Source organism: Brachyistius frenatus, unplaced genomic scaffold, assembly GCF_029030835.1.
Source record: "Brachyistius frenatus isolate BFR_SWC_R1_liver_20210118 unplaced genomic scaffold, ASM2903083v1 Contig_6, whole genome shotgun sequence".
NCBI lineage: Eukaryota > Metazoa > Chordata > Actinopteri > Embiotocidae > Brachyistius > Brachyistius frenatus.
Genome location: NW_027210605.1, coordinates 2606201 through 2624365, shown reverse-complemented (window position 1 = coordinate 2624365; position 18165 = coordinate 2606201). Strand labels below are relative to the sequence as shown.

Here is an 18165-nt window from a genome sequence, read left to right as displayed (position 1 = left end):
TCCCAATCCCCCAGCTGGCACCAAAAAGACAAGAAGCGCGCGAGAGAGAGAAAGACAGGCAGACTATAGAGAAAAAGAAGTCACAGCGAGAGTGTCAGAAAAAAAAAAGACAGAAAAAGAGAGAGGAGAGGGAGAGGAAAACACTAGAACAAAAGAATGGGTGAGACAGATGCAGAAAAGCGGGAGCAGGAATGGCTCAATCTCTCAGCTGCAATGTAGTGAAACATCCAAACAGGATTTCAAATGATCCAGGGAGACTTCTCCCTACGTGTTTTGATATTCCCAGTTCTGTCTGACTTGTCTGCACAGAGCAGATTAATGACGATTTCCACACTAAAGACTCTTAACACTGCAGAAAACACGAAGGGGAGCAAAGACCAGGGGCTCACTTCTTACAGCCTGAAACCAAAACTGCACACTGTTGCTAAATCTCTGTCTCACACGCTGCAGTAGAAATGTCAGTGCAAGCATGCTGTGAGACATATGCAAACACTTTTGGAACTGCACGATGACGCCAGGAGCTAACATTTCTGTTCATAGCAGCGCGCTATGCCATCATCTCCCACCATCTCAAGTGTCTTGGTAACATCAGGATCATTCCAGCATCTTTCCCAGTCTACTCCATCTGAGCTAGCAGCTGTCGAATCTGTCCATCCGGGGACAACCTGCCCCAGATTTAACCCCACACATTCAGCCTCGGTCTCCATCTCGCCCACCTCGCCAGGTTGGTTACCTATTAAGGCAGCGGGCTGTCACCCGCACGGACCGGATCTCTTTAACATTACAGCCTAGCAGAAGATAAAGTGGTCACTCAAATCACCTTCTCACTGAGATGAATGAGGGTGTGCGTGAGGGGGGAGGGGGAGTGCGGATGGTAAGTGTGTGGGCTGGATCAGTGGGATTGCTGTTTAATCTGCCGCTGTCTCCCCATAACGGAGCTCTGAGCTTTTAGACCTAACAGCTGGCTGTGTCTAGCCCCGAGCCCGCGTTTCTGCATCACGTCGACAACTAACAGGCTATTTTTTGTAACCTCACTATTTAACCTCATTTTACACTAATACTGTACAGTAACACCATCTGTATCATATCAGATATGTGATGTAAGATTCATTACTTCACGCCTCTTCCAACTGTGAGATCATTCCTACTGTAGCGTTATGAAATAGCATTAATGAATTGTGCTGCTGCGAAGGGCGTTGGCTCGCGCTCCTCTGCTGAAGGATCTGTCAAACTGCGGAGCTGCTCTGAGGATTCGCCTGTCAGATTTGGCCTTATTTGTCAGTTTGCTGTGATTCTGCTCCCTCAGCTTTGCCATGTCACCGTTTGGATTGCTTCGGCGGGCTCCCGAGAGTCGCTCACATGGAGGGCGTACTGTATGTCAGGCCTTGTAGCTGATTTACATCAGGTCAGTCGTCATCAAGGCAGACGGAATAATAGTTAAGCTCTATAACACTTGTTATGAGGATTTAAACAACTCCCATAATCTCCAGAGATGCTGTCACCATAATCAATCTGTAAAAAATAGGACTCGCCCCCGTCGACAATTTATGTCAAAATATTTCATATTAAAGATGCACCACAACTTTGCAGGAAAACTGTTAAGAATGAATAGATCGTATGCTTTAATACAATGTACCATTACACAGAGTGACTGCACTGACTTCTTGTAAAATCTAATTTTACATAAATGGATATAAATTAAATAATGGAAACAGCTTTCAGTAGTGCAAACTCATCTGCCTAAAACATTACAGTTGAATCAACAAAGGCATGAATTGTTGCAGACCAGTTGTGCTGGATTGGATTAGATTGTACAACTCATTAAATATAAGACACATTTATAAGCTTCAGACTATGTGCGCTGCTCCTTTGTGCTCAATAGGCTTTTTCTGTCACATGCTCCCTAAAATCATTCATGGCAGCCCCATGGGGATCAAAAATCATTCAGCTCAATGAAAAACAAAAAGATTCAATAGGTGACAGGGGGACTCAGTTTGTGTTCTCCAGATTTTAATTCACAAGTACTGGGATTTGTTAAATTGCCACTCAGTAACTTAGATCCCCAAACATCACAAACTCAATGCAACATCTAATGACTTCAGGATTAAGTCCCCTTCTAAAATGTCCATTAACAAAAACACACACATTTGTGTGTGTGTGTTTTTTATTTTTTTTATATGAACATTTTGAAAGAATGCAAAAAGGAGCACACACGCATACATGTGTAGACCCACATGGCAGCACCAGTTCCCAGGTCTCGGGTGGCAAGTGATGTTTTCACACTTATGTGGGGAGATTGCTATTCCTGCGCGGAGCCAGATAACTCAATTATTCATCGCGGATGCTGGTGCACTCACTTTACCTCGGTAAGGATGGAGGCGGGCGCGTCTTGCTATGAGTGCGTGTTCCACTTGTGCGTGTCTATGTGCGAGTTGGAGTGTGTGTGCATGTGTGAGGAGACCTCCAACAGAAGATGAACTGCTGACATGCCACACCACACAGTGGGAGAGGGAAGAGGCAAGAGGAGAAAAGGAAAAGGAGCTGTCATAAACATGGCAATCAAAGAGATATGAAGCGGGGAGGTGAGGATCAAAGAGCACAAGGAGAAGAGGCAAGGAATTAGTTCCCCTTATCTTCTCTCTAAGCCAACTGTGCACTCTTCCAATCCTTTCTAGTTCAATCAACGGTTGCAAACAAAAATACTTTTGGAATTACCACCAACACCGAAATTCAGCCACCGCGGCGTTAAACCTCTCTGCACATGAGCGCTTTTAAAGCACCTTGTGCAGTCTTGCTCCTGTGGTTGTGAAATAAAGCATGACACTTTCAGTCCGTTATCGATACCAGACCTGATAGTTTTCAATCTGAACTTAATGGGATTGTTGCTTTGTCACCTACTTTCTGACTTGCTTGGCTGTGGTTGAGAACAGGTCCCGCTAAACTGAAACTAGCAGGGGTTGAAAGTGCAGCTGTGTGCTAAACTAAACCTGATTGCTCTGTCAAAACAAGCAGAGATTCAGCTGATCCACAGCTCAACTGTGTCTGTGGCCACCAATCACAATGTCTCAGAACCTCATCATCATGTAACAAACAGGAGGTAGGCTGCTGTGGTGGCTAACCAGCATGCATTGGGGCAATGAAATTATCTTTGTTGCCACTGTGTTGTTGCTCAGTTAATAGTGTTATTGTGATCTGCAATGTGTTCTGAAACTTCTCCACTGTCATTCACATTGCCATATCCTTGTACAATTATTCAATACAGGTGTAACATTACATCTATTCATTTTGAACTGTTCAGTACAGGCCGTCCAGTTTTGCATGAGACTCTTTTTTGTATACCCTGTAATTTAAACAATTAATGTCAGAATAGTATTTACGTTTATATGCTTACACCCCCAGAACTGAAATGATTGTATATGAATGTTATCAAAACCTTTTAGCAGTAAATCAGTTGTCAGCTACAGCATGCTAATATTGTTTGCCTTGAAAGCTATGCAAATCTTGTGTGAATATTTATCTGACACGGCGTGATAACTACATGTTTTATTTGGCCTTGTTACACAGTCAAAACCTGCGACTTCACTGCACACACTATAGGTCAACTGACTTACCCTTAAATATGAGTGAATGATTACACAACAATTGCTATTGTCCACAGGATTATTGAGATTATGATCTGATGACTGGATGCATTAATAAACCACAATGACAACCAAGTTTTTCCTACCTGACAACCTTCTCTTTACAGGATATGTGTACTTGCACTTATGATGATTCACAAGTTGATGAAGAACTACTCTCTAAATATTTAAATCCCATCATATCACAGCAGATATGCCACTTTGTTTTCTTTTAGCGTACTGCAGCATCAATAATTTGTTAAAAAATACAGCGAAACTGTGGTGGGGATTAGTCTGACAATACATCCATCCTTCCATGATCTATACCTGCTTTATCCTCCTTCACACAAGCTAACTTTGGGCAAAAGCTGAGTACACGCTGGACAGGTCCCCAGTGATAATAAAACATATATGATTTTTTATTTATATATTTTTGGCAGACTGACTGCATATCCCTTTTTTAAGTGTTGCTTCAAAAGAACACTATAAAAGATTTGAAATTGTTAAAGGATCTCAACTGTATAAATCCATTCTAAGTGAACATCAGTGTTAAAGTGGGGCTGCAGCAGGTTCAAGTTCAACTTTAGGTACAGTGACCTCTACATGACACAGCAACTATGATCACACTAAACCACAGATCGAGTTTAAACTGCAGCTGCTGAAGACACTGGAACACAATGTGCCACACAGGTCGCTTTGATCCAACACAATTATACTGTAGAGCCATCCTACACCTTAAACCGCAGCTAGGCTAACGAATGAGCCACAGCTTCAGTTTTGTGATGGTTTCAACAATAAGTACAGACAGACAAGTCACAAAGGACAGATGAGGTTTGACCCAAAACTTAGGAGGTATATTGTATGGCAAATGTTGGGCAGACACCCACTCAGCCACAGACACAGTTAAGTATAAAGATCATGGTTCAGTGTGTGCTGCTGCGAGTCCACAAACAGCTGCCGAGTGCTGCCCCTAGAGTGCATTTATCACCCCTGACACCATATGGAGTCTCTGGAAGTCCTGAACAAACACACTGCATGCACATAGCCTATAGACACGGACATTCTGTTCACATACGCTCATACATTTTGTATGTACATGCGAAGACACCGCATAAACCCAATCATTATTTTAGATAGGAGAGAGTTACAAGCACATGCATAGACACACACGTACAAATTGAGACACAATACTGCACTTGTATGAGGAATTATTTGTTTTTATTATAAGATATAAATCTGCACATTTGGCACAATTGTTGCATCGCCTGACATCAATCTTCAACTTCAAACACGTGAAAACCTGCACACATAGGACAGACACGTAACTCTTTATCAGTGGCAGTCTATCTCAGCTTGTGCTGCTGCCCTTATTTCCCCGAGGACAACTCCGGCAAACCAATTGGAGCAGTTACACATGTCAACACTTCCATGCAGCGATTTACAGTACCGCAGCACACCCACCCACCCATCAGCTCGTTTCATCACCTTTAAAGCCTGTAACTCTCAAGAAGATTGTATGTAAATGCATTAAATTTAAAGAAACAAAAGAGACGTACATGCAGACAAACTTAGATGTCTCATCTAGAGAAATAAAACACACACACACACACACACACACACACACACACACACACACACACACACACACACACACACACACACACACACACACACACACACACACACACACACACACACACACACACACACACACAACTTTAATCTTTAGGGCAGGCAGAATCTATGATGTGATTTATTTTGAACTATTCCCAGGGGGCTTTACAGGATTGAGCCAGTACTCAACCTAATCACAGCACTCGCTTTCTATGTCAGCAATTTATGAATCCACCCTCTTAGCCTGAGTTTGTCTGGCTGCACATGTGTGTTTGCAAGTGAGCTAATGAGAGATGGAGAGGGAGGTGGGAAACAGAGATACGGCGACAGAGGGGGAGACACAGAAACAACTACCCGGAACTGTAATGAGTGTATCCTGTAAGTTGGCACACTGTCTGTGACACACACACCCACAGTTTTGGGTGAGTCACCCTCTGCACTTGCAGGCTTGCATCGAATCTTACATACCTCAATATGCGACCCAAATTTCTGTTGGTTGTTTTTTTTGGGTGTGTGCATGCTATCTAACCCTGAAGAAAGGGCAACATGAACCTCAAATGTTGTGTAAAAGCTAAGCTCTGACAGAACAAAGTCAAAGCGTGACACACCCTCAACCGTTGCACTACTGTCTCCCATTCACTGCCCTGCACTAAGTACCATCCAGATGACTGTGTCTAATTTCACTGGATACTCCATTTCCATTTGAAAGGTGGTTAGTGCCCATTGAGCAGTGTTATCATGGCTGTGCAGACAGAGAGAGACTCCCCTGCTCCTCTCTTCCTCAGACGGAGAAGCCATCGATTTGATTCAGCCTTAAAAGCCAGGTCAGCCTCAACAATGGCAGCTTATGGAAAAACCATTACCCCAGGTGAATCGTGAAATGTTAACCTACATGCGTGTTTCCCATCAGTCTCCCGCTCTCTCTGACTATCCTACACATGACCACAGATGGAGAGGAGACAGGAGAGAGAGCTCTGTGGGTTGCTCGTCAATGGAATATGCAGGCTCCTCTCGAGGTGAGTCATGCTGCCTTTCTTTACACCTCTTGTCCAAGGCCACCTACCTTACACCTCCACTCGAGCACAGCCGCCGCCAACTTACTATGCCTGTTCATCCATTACACTACTCAAAGCCCCTGACAGTGTAGAAAAGTCACAGATGACTAATTTCATCCAACTGAAATGCTGCTACACTGAAAAGAATATGTAGTGTTTAAAACTGAAAGCCTCAACTGTCTGTTATCATCAGTATCATCTCATGTCATGAGATGTTAGGAATCAAACATTTGGATTTTCTAACAACAATATTTAATGTTATTGATCGTCACTACTCTACCTAATACAGCTCAATATTTCTAACCGTCAATGCTAAAAAAATCGAGTTTAAACTGATCAAACTAGAGCCGCAAAGCAGTTTCATTATCATTGCAGATCACTCATTCAAATCAACAGCGAAGAATGAGCAGTAAATACATGTTTTAACACTGCACACAGTGCTAGAAAACGGAATTAGATTAAAAATTATGGCACCTCTTCTGATCAGGCAAAAAGTCAGGAGCTAGTTTTTCAGATTATACTGTATATAATACAGTAAACTCATTATGTAGCTGCATATGCACATGCAGTACAGCCTTATCCTTGGTGTTAGCAATTTCACCTTATCTGACAACACATAGAGCTGCATCAGATCATTGTGTAGAGGTTGCAGTCCTTAAACAAATCCATCAGTATAGAGGGATGGGGGACGTTTGGTGTGCCACGTGGTTATACAGCTCCTGCTGAGTGTTCTCAGCAGAAGCTGATGAGTGAAACAACAGTTACAGCTGAATTGATCCCAAATGTTTGAGGCTGATACTTGATGCCAATGTATTGGTTGATAGTATTAATTTTATATAGGCACAAGATAAACAAACATCTTAATACTGAGCAGGTCATTTTACAGTTGAAAAGTACACTTGCCACTGGTAGAAAGGGTACATAATGGAAACTACACCTGAAACATATCTTTGAAATATCTGTTCTGCAACTTCAAACATGTACACCGACACCCTATCGATATGTAACTGTCGAGAGAGCAATAATGTTCAAAATCAAACGTACTTCAGCTCAAACATAAATTATGTTAAATACTTTTATGGACAAGATAAATGCACAGCAATGACTTACTTCTTTCAACAACAACAAAATTTCATATTCAATAAAAGTCTTTTCTTTAATTTCAATGAACAAAAAAATTAAAGGAAAAAACATCACCGTGCTTCACCATAAAATTATACAGGCTCAATATGGAAGAAGCTAATGAAATGAGAAGTGCTTTCACTGACTGTCTGACCTGCTGGTCTTGCAAATGCAATACCAGGGAAATGTTTGTGTGTAGCAATGTGAGCCGGGTTAATATAGTGCAGAGGTTCTGCTAATTGGGTTAGTGTACAGTTTGGTTAATTGGGTTAGGATGGAAAGATTCCGTGACAGTCCCGGCTTGCTATCGATCGTATGTGTGAATGAGAGCGGACAAACAGGTGCTTTCATTAACAAGTTCGAGCACATGAAAAAACAATGAGCTGAACATACACACGAATGTGTCACTTTACACAAAGACTCACTGCATCAGCTCAGCAAAGGGAGGGTGGAGGTTTATAGATTCCTGTTAAATAAAATACAAAAAGTGATGATACATATTTACAAAAATGCAACCAAATAGCTGAATAAATATAGATTTGTGCGCGTGCTTGCATGAATAAGAAGGAAAGTGTGTGAGGGAGAAAAAGACAGAGACCACTTGGGACCAGCTCCCTTTCATGTGGAGGTGAATACATAAATAATAAAAATTAAATCATCAAAAACAGCCCAAAATAGTCTCAGCCCCTCTCAATAATGTGCACACACACAAAGCATAATATGTTCCACATTCTTCAAAGTTATATTAGTTGCTAACAGTCTTCAAATTTAATAATCTATGCATTTTAATGGCAATGAGATGACAATAATGTATTTTTGTGCCAGTTACACAAGAATTAAAATGACCTAAGTACAGATAACAGTTTTCCTGATTACAAATTTCATTTTACAATAAAACGTTAAAGAGCAATTGTGAGCGATGCACTTGTTTATCTTAAATCTTTGTTGTGCTGCTGCTTCTGTAGCTACACATTATCTGATGGTAGCTACATGCAACCTGCAAAGTGTCGGGGGAGCAAAGTACTAAATAAAGATATTTTCAAGGATTTCAGACACCAAGAAATGTCAACCCCAGTTGCGTCACTTCACTTCCTCGCTTAGCACAATATGTAGCCTCCTGAAATAGCTCGGTTTCTCTGAAACCAGGCTCTTGACTTAACACCCAGATAGACAGATAGGGTGCGTGCAGCAAAAATAGACTGTCAGTGCAAAAAAAACCACACCACCCTTGCTCCGACATGCACACAAACCCCCTGCAAAATCTGGAGAGTCACTTTGTGTGATCTTGTTATGTACTATGTGATAGGCAGACAGATGCATACATTTGTCCGCTTAGGTTTTAATTTGAGAGGATCACATGCCTGTGATAGTGTGCTCAACATCTGGCCCTGTGACAAAAGTTTTAGTTTTTTTAAACAATATTTCCCTTTTGAATACCTGGACAGTTTAATTTACCTCACAAGAAAGTGTTGAGCCAACATGATTGACATTATGGTGTTAAACAGATATTTCTAAATCCTGACAGTTGTTGATGGCCAAAAACCATAATTTAAATGCATTAGCCCCCTCTTGTTTATGTTTTGATTTTGCTGTGAACTAACTTCTTTAAAGCTGAAGGCAGCCTCTAGAGTGGAGTTCAGATGATGTGATCTCTCTTTCCACAAGCCACTCTTATTAAGAAGCACCACTAAAAGCCTGAGGATTCTCTTACTAAACCAATCAATATAGGATCTGTCTTGCCCTAGTCCCCGGAGCCCTCGACTCCACCCTTCATCCTTCCTCCGGCGTTTACTGTCCCCACAGTCTCACTCATTCATGGTAAGCAGAGGGCAAAGAGGATGCTACTGTGTATGTGTAAATGTGCATTGTGCAATCCTGCACACCCAAGACAGATCTGATACCAAAAGTACTGCTATCTCAAACCTCAGGAGGTGAAACAGGTGAAACTAGTCCTCCAAGACAGAGCTGAGGAGCAAACCGCCTGTTAATGAATAAATAAACAGAGCAGTCAGCATGAACGCCCCGCTGTCATCGTGTTCTTTGAGTGCAGACGCTGATCCTTCATCGGCAACACCTGTGTGACTGCTAGAGGAATCAATAAACGGCTACAGTTGCAAAGGTGAACTCGCCCACCAGCGCACACTGTGCACCCACTGTCTCTGTCTCTAACAAGAAGAGACAATGATGGCAGTGACACAGCCCCCATTCAAATTAATGCTACAATTGTGCTACTAATTCCAGCAAAATATAAAAATACAATGCATGTGCACAAGAATATACAGAGACACTTGTAGGTACATAAACATAGATGGCTGACCAAACACTCATAGTCTCTGCAGGTGTGGTTGCTAGTCAATTACTGCTCTGGACTAGTCTGGGTAGTTTGACTGATATAAAGCTTTCACAAACACATAGCAGAAGTGTGACAAGGAGGAGCATCCTCGTCCCTGCTAATGAGACCCAGAAGATTCCCTCCTTTTGCGCCAGATTAAACTGTTGTTGGTATAAACACTTCTCCACCCACAAGAAGTGACAAACTCTTAACTTTAAAAATGAAAAACAAACCTGTCTCCTCTATTATCAGCATACAGTGGATACAGAGGACCTTGCTGTACTGTAGCTGCAGGAGGCCCTGAATATTGAGTGGAACAATCCAGCAAACAGCAGAAACACTTAGTGTGACACGAAGACAGTGTCGTGTATTCGCAGGGGTGGAAAAGGTCAAGCTCAGTCAAATTTTCTCAGGTCTATAGAAAGGGAAATACATATATATAGTTTTTTTTTTTTTTTTACTTAAAATAGTAAATTTGCACACTACACACTGTAGAACTACACAAAGGTCCCGGTAATGCAATTCAAGTACATAAAGAGGAAATATGTGGCAGTTAGCATCCCTGTCTGCTAATGATTTTTGACTTTGACTATTTAAACATGGGACCCACACTCAATATTTTGCCCACCGCAGCTAAACAGAATCACAATAACCATACATACGTTTAAAGTACAGAGGCATACCAACCCAAGTTTGTGTCATAGTTTGTGTTTTCTGTTTTCCGTCCATCTTTGACTCCTCGCTCACTCTTTTTTTTGCATTTCCTGTTTTATTTTGAAGTTTTCCCTTGTCTTGTCATTTCAGTTCCTGCCCTTGTGCGTTTCCCGCTCCTTTGATCATTCTCACCTGTTTCCACTTTGCTATCTCTTCCTCCTGTTTCCCACCTCACCATCAGCCCCCTCTGTTAATATACCTTCTGTTCTACTTTACTCTTTTGTCATGTTATTGTTTCTGTTTTCATGTTTGTTTCTGCTCCTTTTACCAGTGATCCTGCTTGTTTTGTACCCTGCCTGGACCGTCAACTCTGCATTGGCCTGCTTGTAGTGTTATTTTTGCTTGTCTAGGTTTGTTATGTAGAACCTTTCTTTCCAGCTCCCTGAGATTGGCTTTCCCATCCTTGCACCTAGGACCATTCGATATCATTCAAAATCGGACTTTGGTCTAACCTCCTGCCCTCTGTGTCATGCGTTTGGGTCCTCCCTTTCTTTGAACAAAGACAATTTGTGCATTTCATGTATTACAATCAAATTTTTGAGTTTTTGAAAAGACATAGCTAAGAATCTGATTTTCAAATAAAACCTGTTGATCTTTTAAATAAAAAAAAAACACATGGTCATACCTCTGTTTAGGCATTTTTAGCAAAGATTATTTAAGTCAACTGGTGAAAGAAATATTGCATTTGGTGCACAATAAAAAAAATACTTTCCAAGTTTCAACTACAACTGAAAATAGAATTTTGAATTTCAGTTCAAATTAAGTGCGGTAGTATGTCGCATTTCGCTTGGATTTTTGTTACCCTCGGGACAGAGGCATACCTTGAAAAAAGTAGAATACTTACAAACAGTGCAATACATTTTAGAAATACCTTCAGCACAGATTAATCTCCATCTTGGTTTCACACAGCTCAACAGTAATGCATTTTTTAGAGAATCAGAGGCTTGAAAAACAACACACACACACACACGAACATATTTTCCAAGGGTTTTCATACACCGTTACCAGAAGGCTAATAAATCAAGATTCACTGGTAAAACTAAATATGAGTTCAGGGAGGAAGGAATATCTCCTCAAAGCATATTTACATTTATTTTTATTTATGACTTCACCCACTGCTGAGACCAAAAAGGTTTTCTCAAACTTTCCAAAACCGCCAACAGGAAGCTTAACTTAAAAAAAATGTCCTTATGACCGCTTTAAATATATTTTTCACTGCCAAAAATTTTTTACATGCAAACAGATCCACACTATAGCGTTCTACTAAGGGCTCCTTTTCTTCACATGTGATTCCCTGATGAGGGCAGAATCTGAGCTAATAAAGCACCAAAACCTTCAGTAGAGGAGAACATTATCTCTCAGGGCACATGGTTGGCTGCTAAATGGCAGCAGAGGACAAAGTACATTACCTACATGTAATTAGAAGCTACAAGCTCCGAACAAGCATATCATTTCATGTTCTTGTATAATAAGTCTATCACAAAGACATAATGGGGAGTTAACAGCAGGTAAATTACTGCCTTTTCTTCACTTTATTTATTGTGTTTGCTTTCGTGTGTGGTTTTGTTCAGGGACATGTTTCTGTAATGCTGCTGAGACATGAATCAATACTTGTGAATTACAGTGCTCCTACTTTAATGGCAAGCTATTGCCACACAGAGACTGAAATAGATTTAGTGCGTAGTGAGACAGTGGATAATAAACTTGTAGTTTAGTAGTAATCAACAATTAGTGACTATGTTTGTTTGTTAAATGTATGGATTGAAAAATCCAGACGTGCCACAGTAACTACCGTAAGTTTGTAGATGTAATGTAACTAAACTAAAAATGTCCTTTTTCTTTCCCTATCTTCTCTCTCATTGCACTGTACAACAGAATTAATAATTGAGAGATTTTTATGCAGACAGTGAGTTTTGGTGCCGTGAGCTGTTTGGTCACAGATCCATGGCAGTAATGCTGGGTGGCAGGCCAGTTTGAAGCCCTGCACTCCAAGTCCAAGCTGGGGCACATCTGTCTGGCTGACTGGCCAATCTACAGCCCCCCCAATCCCTGAGCTATTATGCACACAGCTGACATGCACACGTGTTCACATACACACTTTGAAGATTCACGGACCATTTGCGCTGTGAACTGTGCAGCTCACATCACACTTTTGCACCTTTTACCAACAACCAAAGGCCACAGACAATGACTGACATTTTCAAAACCCTCAATACCTGTGATCTGCTGTGCTATCTGTCCTCTCCTCTAAACACTATCATTGTCACTCATAGACTCCCCATCATACATTCTCTATCAAAAAAATATGGAACAGAATGACAAACAATGACTTTTTTTTAAGACAGAATGAGTCTGTGTGTCTGTGTGTGCGTGTGTGTGTGTGTGTGTGTGTGTGTGTGTGTGTGTGTGTGTGTGTGCGTGTGTGTGTGTGCGTGCGTGAGTGAGTGAGTGAGTGAGTGAGTGAGTGAGTGAGTGAGTGAGTGAGTGAGAGAGAAAGACTATAATTTTGTTTGTGTGTGTGTGTTATAAGTAAGTCAGTGATGTGACTGTGCATGAGGGGGGATATATTAGTAAGAGGGTGTTTATTGGACAGAGAAAGTAGTTTCGTTGAAGAGTAAGGCAGTTTAAATTCTCAGTTCCTGATTGGCTCGCAGCCTTTTTGAAAAAGCTTGTACCTACTTAGTTTCACGGAGGATTTAAATCTAACCAAAGAACAACACAACTTAAAATTCATCAAGTTCTATTGGAGCAGTAGCCAGATGCTTTCAATTCAGTTGAATTACACTTTATGTAGCGCTGCCAAATCAAAGCTTTGTAGTTTTAATCATCTGATTATTTTCAGACAACTTGTTTCCAGGGCTGTGAAATAACTGAGCAATATTATTTACATTTCAGTCAAACTCTCACATACAGCGAATCTAACATATACAGCATGCTATCATCACTGTCTTACATACACTACTCTCTACTCACTGTTCCTGCGCAGCAGTAGGCCTTGCTTTGTTCATGTAAGTTTGCCCACTTTGAGTTTGTGTACTGTGTAGAAAAGCTAAGGTAGCATCTGCTAGCTGGCAATGTTCACATCAACTGCCGGAAGAACGTTTGGTGAACCTCTGACTGTGCTTGTGTGAGAACTCAAAGATCTCAAAATGCACCAGAAATCTCTGTTCTTTTGCACCACATCTAAAATGTGCTCGTCTTTCAGTCTGAATACGTTTAGAGCACATGATTTTAAGTGTTGTGTGTAAGAGAGAATAGTGCTGTCTGTAGGAATATATGATGGTCTCTATACACTGCAAACCTGAAATCTAAAGTTATTTATATATATGTTATTGATATATATTACTTTTTTTTTTTGTCATGCAAGATATTTCTTCTTACCAGGGATTTCACTTGTTTCAAGCTTTTTAAATCTTAATTATCTTAAGATATTCTAACTTTTTAATGAGATTTTATTACTGGTTTTAAGTAACTCAATAACAACAATGTCAAGTGCAAAACTACTTTGTCTTAGTCAGGCTTTCTTATTTCCAGCATCTTATTATTTTGAGCTGTTCACATATTAAGAACAGATAATGACCAAATGGAATCAGTTAGTCTGTGTTAATGTTTGACTTTGATGGTGTTTTAACACATTGGCCGGGAGATGAACTCATACCAAATTTACACAATAGCACAAACTAAGTAACCAACCGAGGTAGCTGTAGACCAGCAACTCCTGTGTTCAGCGAGGTAAAATGACTGTTTTTATCAAGGGAGTCTGGTGGCTTTGAAGAGAGCGATATAATGTCTTTCTGAATGTATGTTATGAGATTTCTTCTCTGTTACAAAGGGTGTCTGAGAGTCAACTGTGGATGCCTACAATGCAGTAGGTTTGTTTTGTTTTAGTTATTTGTACAATAGGACTGGTTACTGGGATGAAAGCTCTTTCCAGATTTATTTCAAGTGTCAATAAATGCTGACACAAATTTAAGTCCTGTTATGATTTCAGTCAAATTAGTTTCCTGTTTTGAAATGTACGCTCTGGGGCAGCTGTGGCTCAGATGGCACAGTGGTTTAAACAATAATTGGAAGGTTGGCGGTTCGATTCCCTGGTTGCTCCTTTTCACAAGACACTGAACCCCAAGTTGCTCCTGATGGCACAAGAGCTCCTTGCATGGCATCTTTGTCGCTACTGGTGTGTGAAGGGGTGAATGAGAAGCAAAAATTGTGAATGCCGAGGTAAAGAAGTACTGCATTGTAATATTCTGTGTTTCACTTATCATTGGGCTGTAGCAAGTCTGAGCAGAAGGAATTTGATTCTTCTTATTATATTATTATTATACACTGTATATATAATCGTATAGACTATTTACACTTGTTGACATAGTTTCAAATATTCAATTATATGATTAATATTGAGATCATTGTTAAAGGTAGTGTTGTCGTAGACTACATTACATTGAAAAGTGTTTCTAACTTTTTTGTCCTCCTATCTACGACGGGGTCAGAGTCTTCAAAACTCCACTAGTACAATGCAGTCCAATACAACATCACCACTATGACCTCAGCTTCAAAACATATTTAACTATCAGCTTTCTGACAATGAAAACGTTTTATCGGTATCATAAAAGTAGAATATTTGGCATAATAGTTGTATTGGACTGTATTAGTTTGTACCTAATAAAATGACCACACAGTGTATGTGTCCTGCAAAGAGTAGTAATGTGTGTAAATATGACAGTGAGTACAAGACACCATGATTGTGGATAAGAGGATACATACTGGTCTGTATGTGAGAGAATAGTAATGTCATGTGAGGGCGCAGGCTTAATTTATGACCTAAAGAGCCCCTCATAAATATTACTCCATGTCTGCATGTGTGTTTATAGAAGAGAGGGCAAATGTTTAATGTGGGTATGCATGCATGCGAGTGTAGGAGACGGAAGGAAGACAGAAAGGGCGCAGACAGCGCGGTGCAGGTGCAGAGAGTGTGTTTTTCATTTCTGTGAGATGAAGGTGGGAAGGGATGATGGGATGGAGGGTGGATGAGTGGGGAGGGAGGAGGAAGGAGCGCTCCAGTCCTGTCGCCTTGGGTGCATCAGCAGCAGGAATTGTTCTCTGCCCTGTGGGGGCCATCTGACTGTTCTGTCACCCTCAACAGAAGGCTGACTCTGCCTTAAAGTGCTCGGCCCTTTGCTCGCAGTTCGACATGCTTGATGTTTAATACATACACGGGGAGAATATTGAGAACGCCTCGGGAGAAATGCAGCACACAAGCTGTAAGGGAGAGACTTTCTTTTTTTCCCCCGTCAGTTTGTAGAACAACCAAGAATAGAGGAGCTCCTGTACAAAGCACGCGTGGGCTGGCTGCAAACATAATTGCCCGGGATTCGAACCACAGCCGGAGCTCCATCGCGAAATTCTAAATATACGAGATCCAAGAGTTAAGCACCTCTCAACAAAACACACTTGTGAGTGAGTGAGTGAGTGAGTGGGGTGGGTGGGTAGAGGGGTGAGAGGGGAGCGACTGCTACATGCTGGGGATTGTGTAATGCACCAACATATCTGTGCCAGGACATATACATCACAGTTGTATACATGATGCTTCAGTCTAAATACCAGTCGTGGACTGAACACATAAGCTGAAATGCCTCTCCCTCTTCTGTAATCCGTGCCAGTGTTAGTGTAATTCAGGGCATCACTCCTCAATAAGGCAGGAGAACGGGCCTCAGGGGTGACCCTCCTGCTTAATTCAACACAATGAGTGTAATGAGGTGAAATACACACACACACATAGGCACCCGCACACACATGCACACTGGAGATGGGAACCCTTGCTGCATAGTAAGTGGATTTCATTCATCTACATGGACTGAGCCTGCTGTAGAAGTTCCACTCACACCCACACCCACACATTTATCATCACAGCGAGCGCTTCACTCTGGAGCTTATTACAGGTGAGAAAATCATTTCAGGCTGAATCAGATATGTAGCAGCGGCAAGGACTAATACTGTTTTCTATATCATTTAGAAATCATGCCAGTCCGAGGTACACAGCCTGATTATAAGCCAATAATGTAGCTTAACAGGAAGCATGTATTTTGGTAAAAAAAAAAAAAAAATCATCCTCCATGTCACGAATGAATGATGAAAAATAGACATCAATTTGATATTACAGGCCACTAGTTGTGTTTGATATGTCAGTATCTCCTCTTGTTCACCTCACACTGAGTGAGTTCAACAGTTCTGAGTCCATAATTAATCAATCCTGGTGTGTAAGTAGGACTGGTGCAGCTCTCTTATCATCACGTACAGCAACCCACGCCCTCCGGGCCATCAGTGGATTAATGATGAGTGCATGTGATAGGAGAGCCCCGTACAAAGGCTTTATTAATTAGCCTTACAGTGGCACTGTGGCCGCACTGTGCAACACATGTTCACTCTAATCAAAACTTTAAAAGGGACACGATCGACCTCCCAATCACCCGCTGAAAGGCACTGCATGGTATTAAACCTTGATGCTTGCATGCATTAAGTTGCGGGTGCATGCAGGCTGAAAGTGCACCATTTCCAAATTAACAAGGCGACTTTCACACATCGCTGACCAACCGGTTATGCGCACTTTACTAAGAAGCCTATGAATGATTGATCAGACAGGTGGGATCGAGGAGTACGGCACAATTTAGAGGCAATGAAGAATAGGGACATGCATTCAGAACTGTCCAAAAAAAACTGTCCAGATGTCGCCAAAGTAGAAGCAAAACGAAAGAGACAGAGATCGGATGCAGTGTACTCACACGCCCCCGGTGTGTTAGAGGAGCATCCCGGTCTCACACGGCCAGCTCTTCAGATGAGTTCTCCTGGGACAGCGCGCCTTGATCCTCACTACCATTCTTTGCAACGCTCCAGCCTCCTCACAGCCTCCTCTTACTCTTCTTCTTTGACATCACATGAAAAAACCCCGCTGCATGCCAGATGATATTCGCCTTTAATCGCTGTTTCAGGGCAGCTGTCGTCCGTCTCTCAGTGAGCAGGGCAGAAGTGACAGAAGCGGATTCCTATTTGAGGGGATGCTGACGCGCAACCGGAGGGGCTCGCCTCCTGCCTTTTTCATCTGGCTCCATCAACTCTCGGTTAGGCAGCACCATGTGACTGAATCTGCTGTCAAGACAGACAGAATAACACCCTTTACTTCCGGTAAAAGCTTTCGAAATAAAACTACATTTAACACATTAGTAGCAATTCATTCATGTTTGATCCCAGAGGCTGAATAATGAAATAAGCTGAATTCAGAATTAAACCAATTAAACCTCAATACTAGCAAGCATGAAAAGGCATAACTCAAAATAGCAAAAAAAAAAAAAAAACAGATAAAAACTAAGTTTACTCAGGAGCTTCGTTTAATGTCAGTGTGTTTCACGTTGCAAAAATATCACTGAATTTATGGCAACACTTAGGCTACAGAGAAAAAGGCAAATGTTTGTTGAATTAATTGCTAGTTATGAGTAAAGATTAATACAGCAAATACCAGCAACAATGAACAAAAACCATACATCTCTTAAGTTGTTGTTGACCAAACAGGGGTATAATAGATTACATTTGAAAATCTGGGAAGAAAAGGACACCACCAAGGTATGACTGTGATGCTGTTTTTGCTGGCCTTAAAATTACAATATTATTACATGTCTGCCAAAACTTTAGCTACTATGTTTTAAGCTAAATGTCT

At 41.3% G+C, this 18165-nt stretch overlaps 1 protein-coding gene across 3 annotated transcripts in view; it reads right to left on the bottom strand.

The window, feature by feature from the left end:
* LOC138636708 (uncharacterized) overlaps window positions 1–17556 on the bottom strand; it is a 40760-nt gene extending 23204 nt beyond the window's left edge. For all 3 annotated transcript variants that reach the window (XM_069724859.1, XM_069724889.1, XM_069724878.1), the window contains exon 1: window positions 17237–17556. The gene's annotated coding sequence lies outside the window, so the exon portion shown is untranslated. The remainder of the gene's footprint in view (window positions 1–17236) is intronic.
* Window positions 17557–18165: the final 609 nt, after the last annotated feature.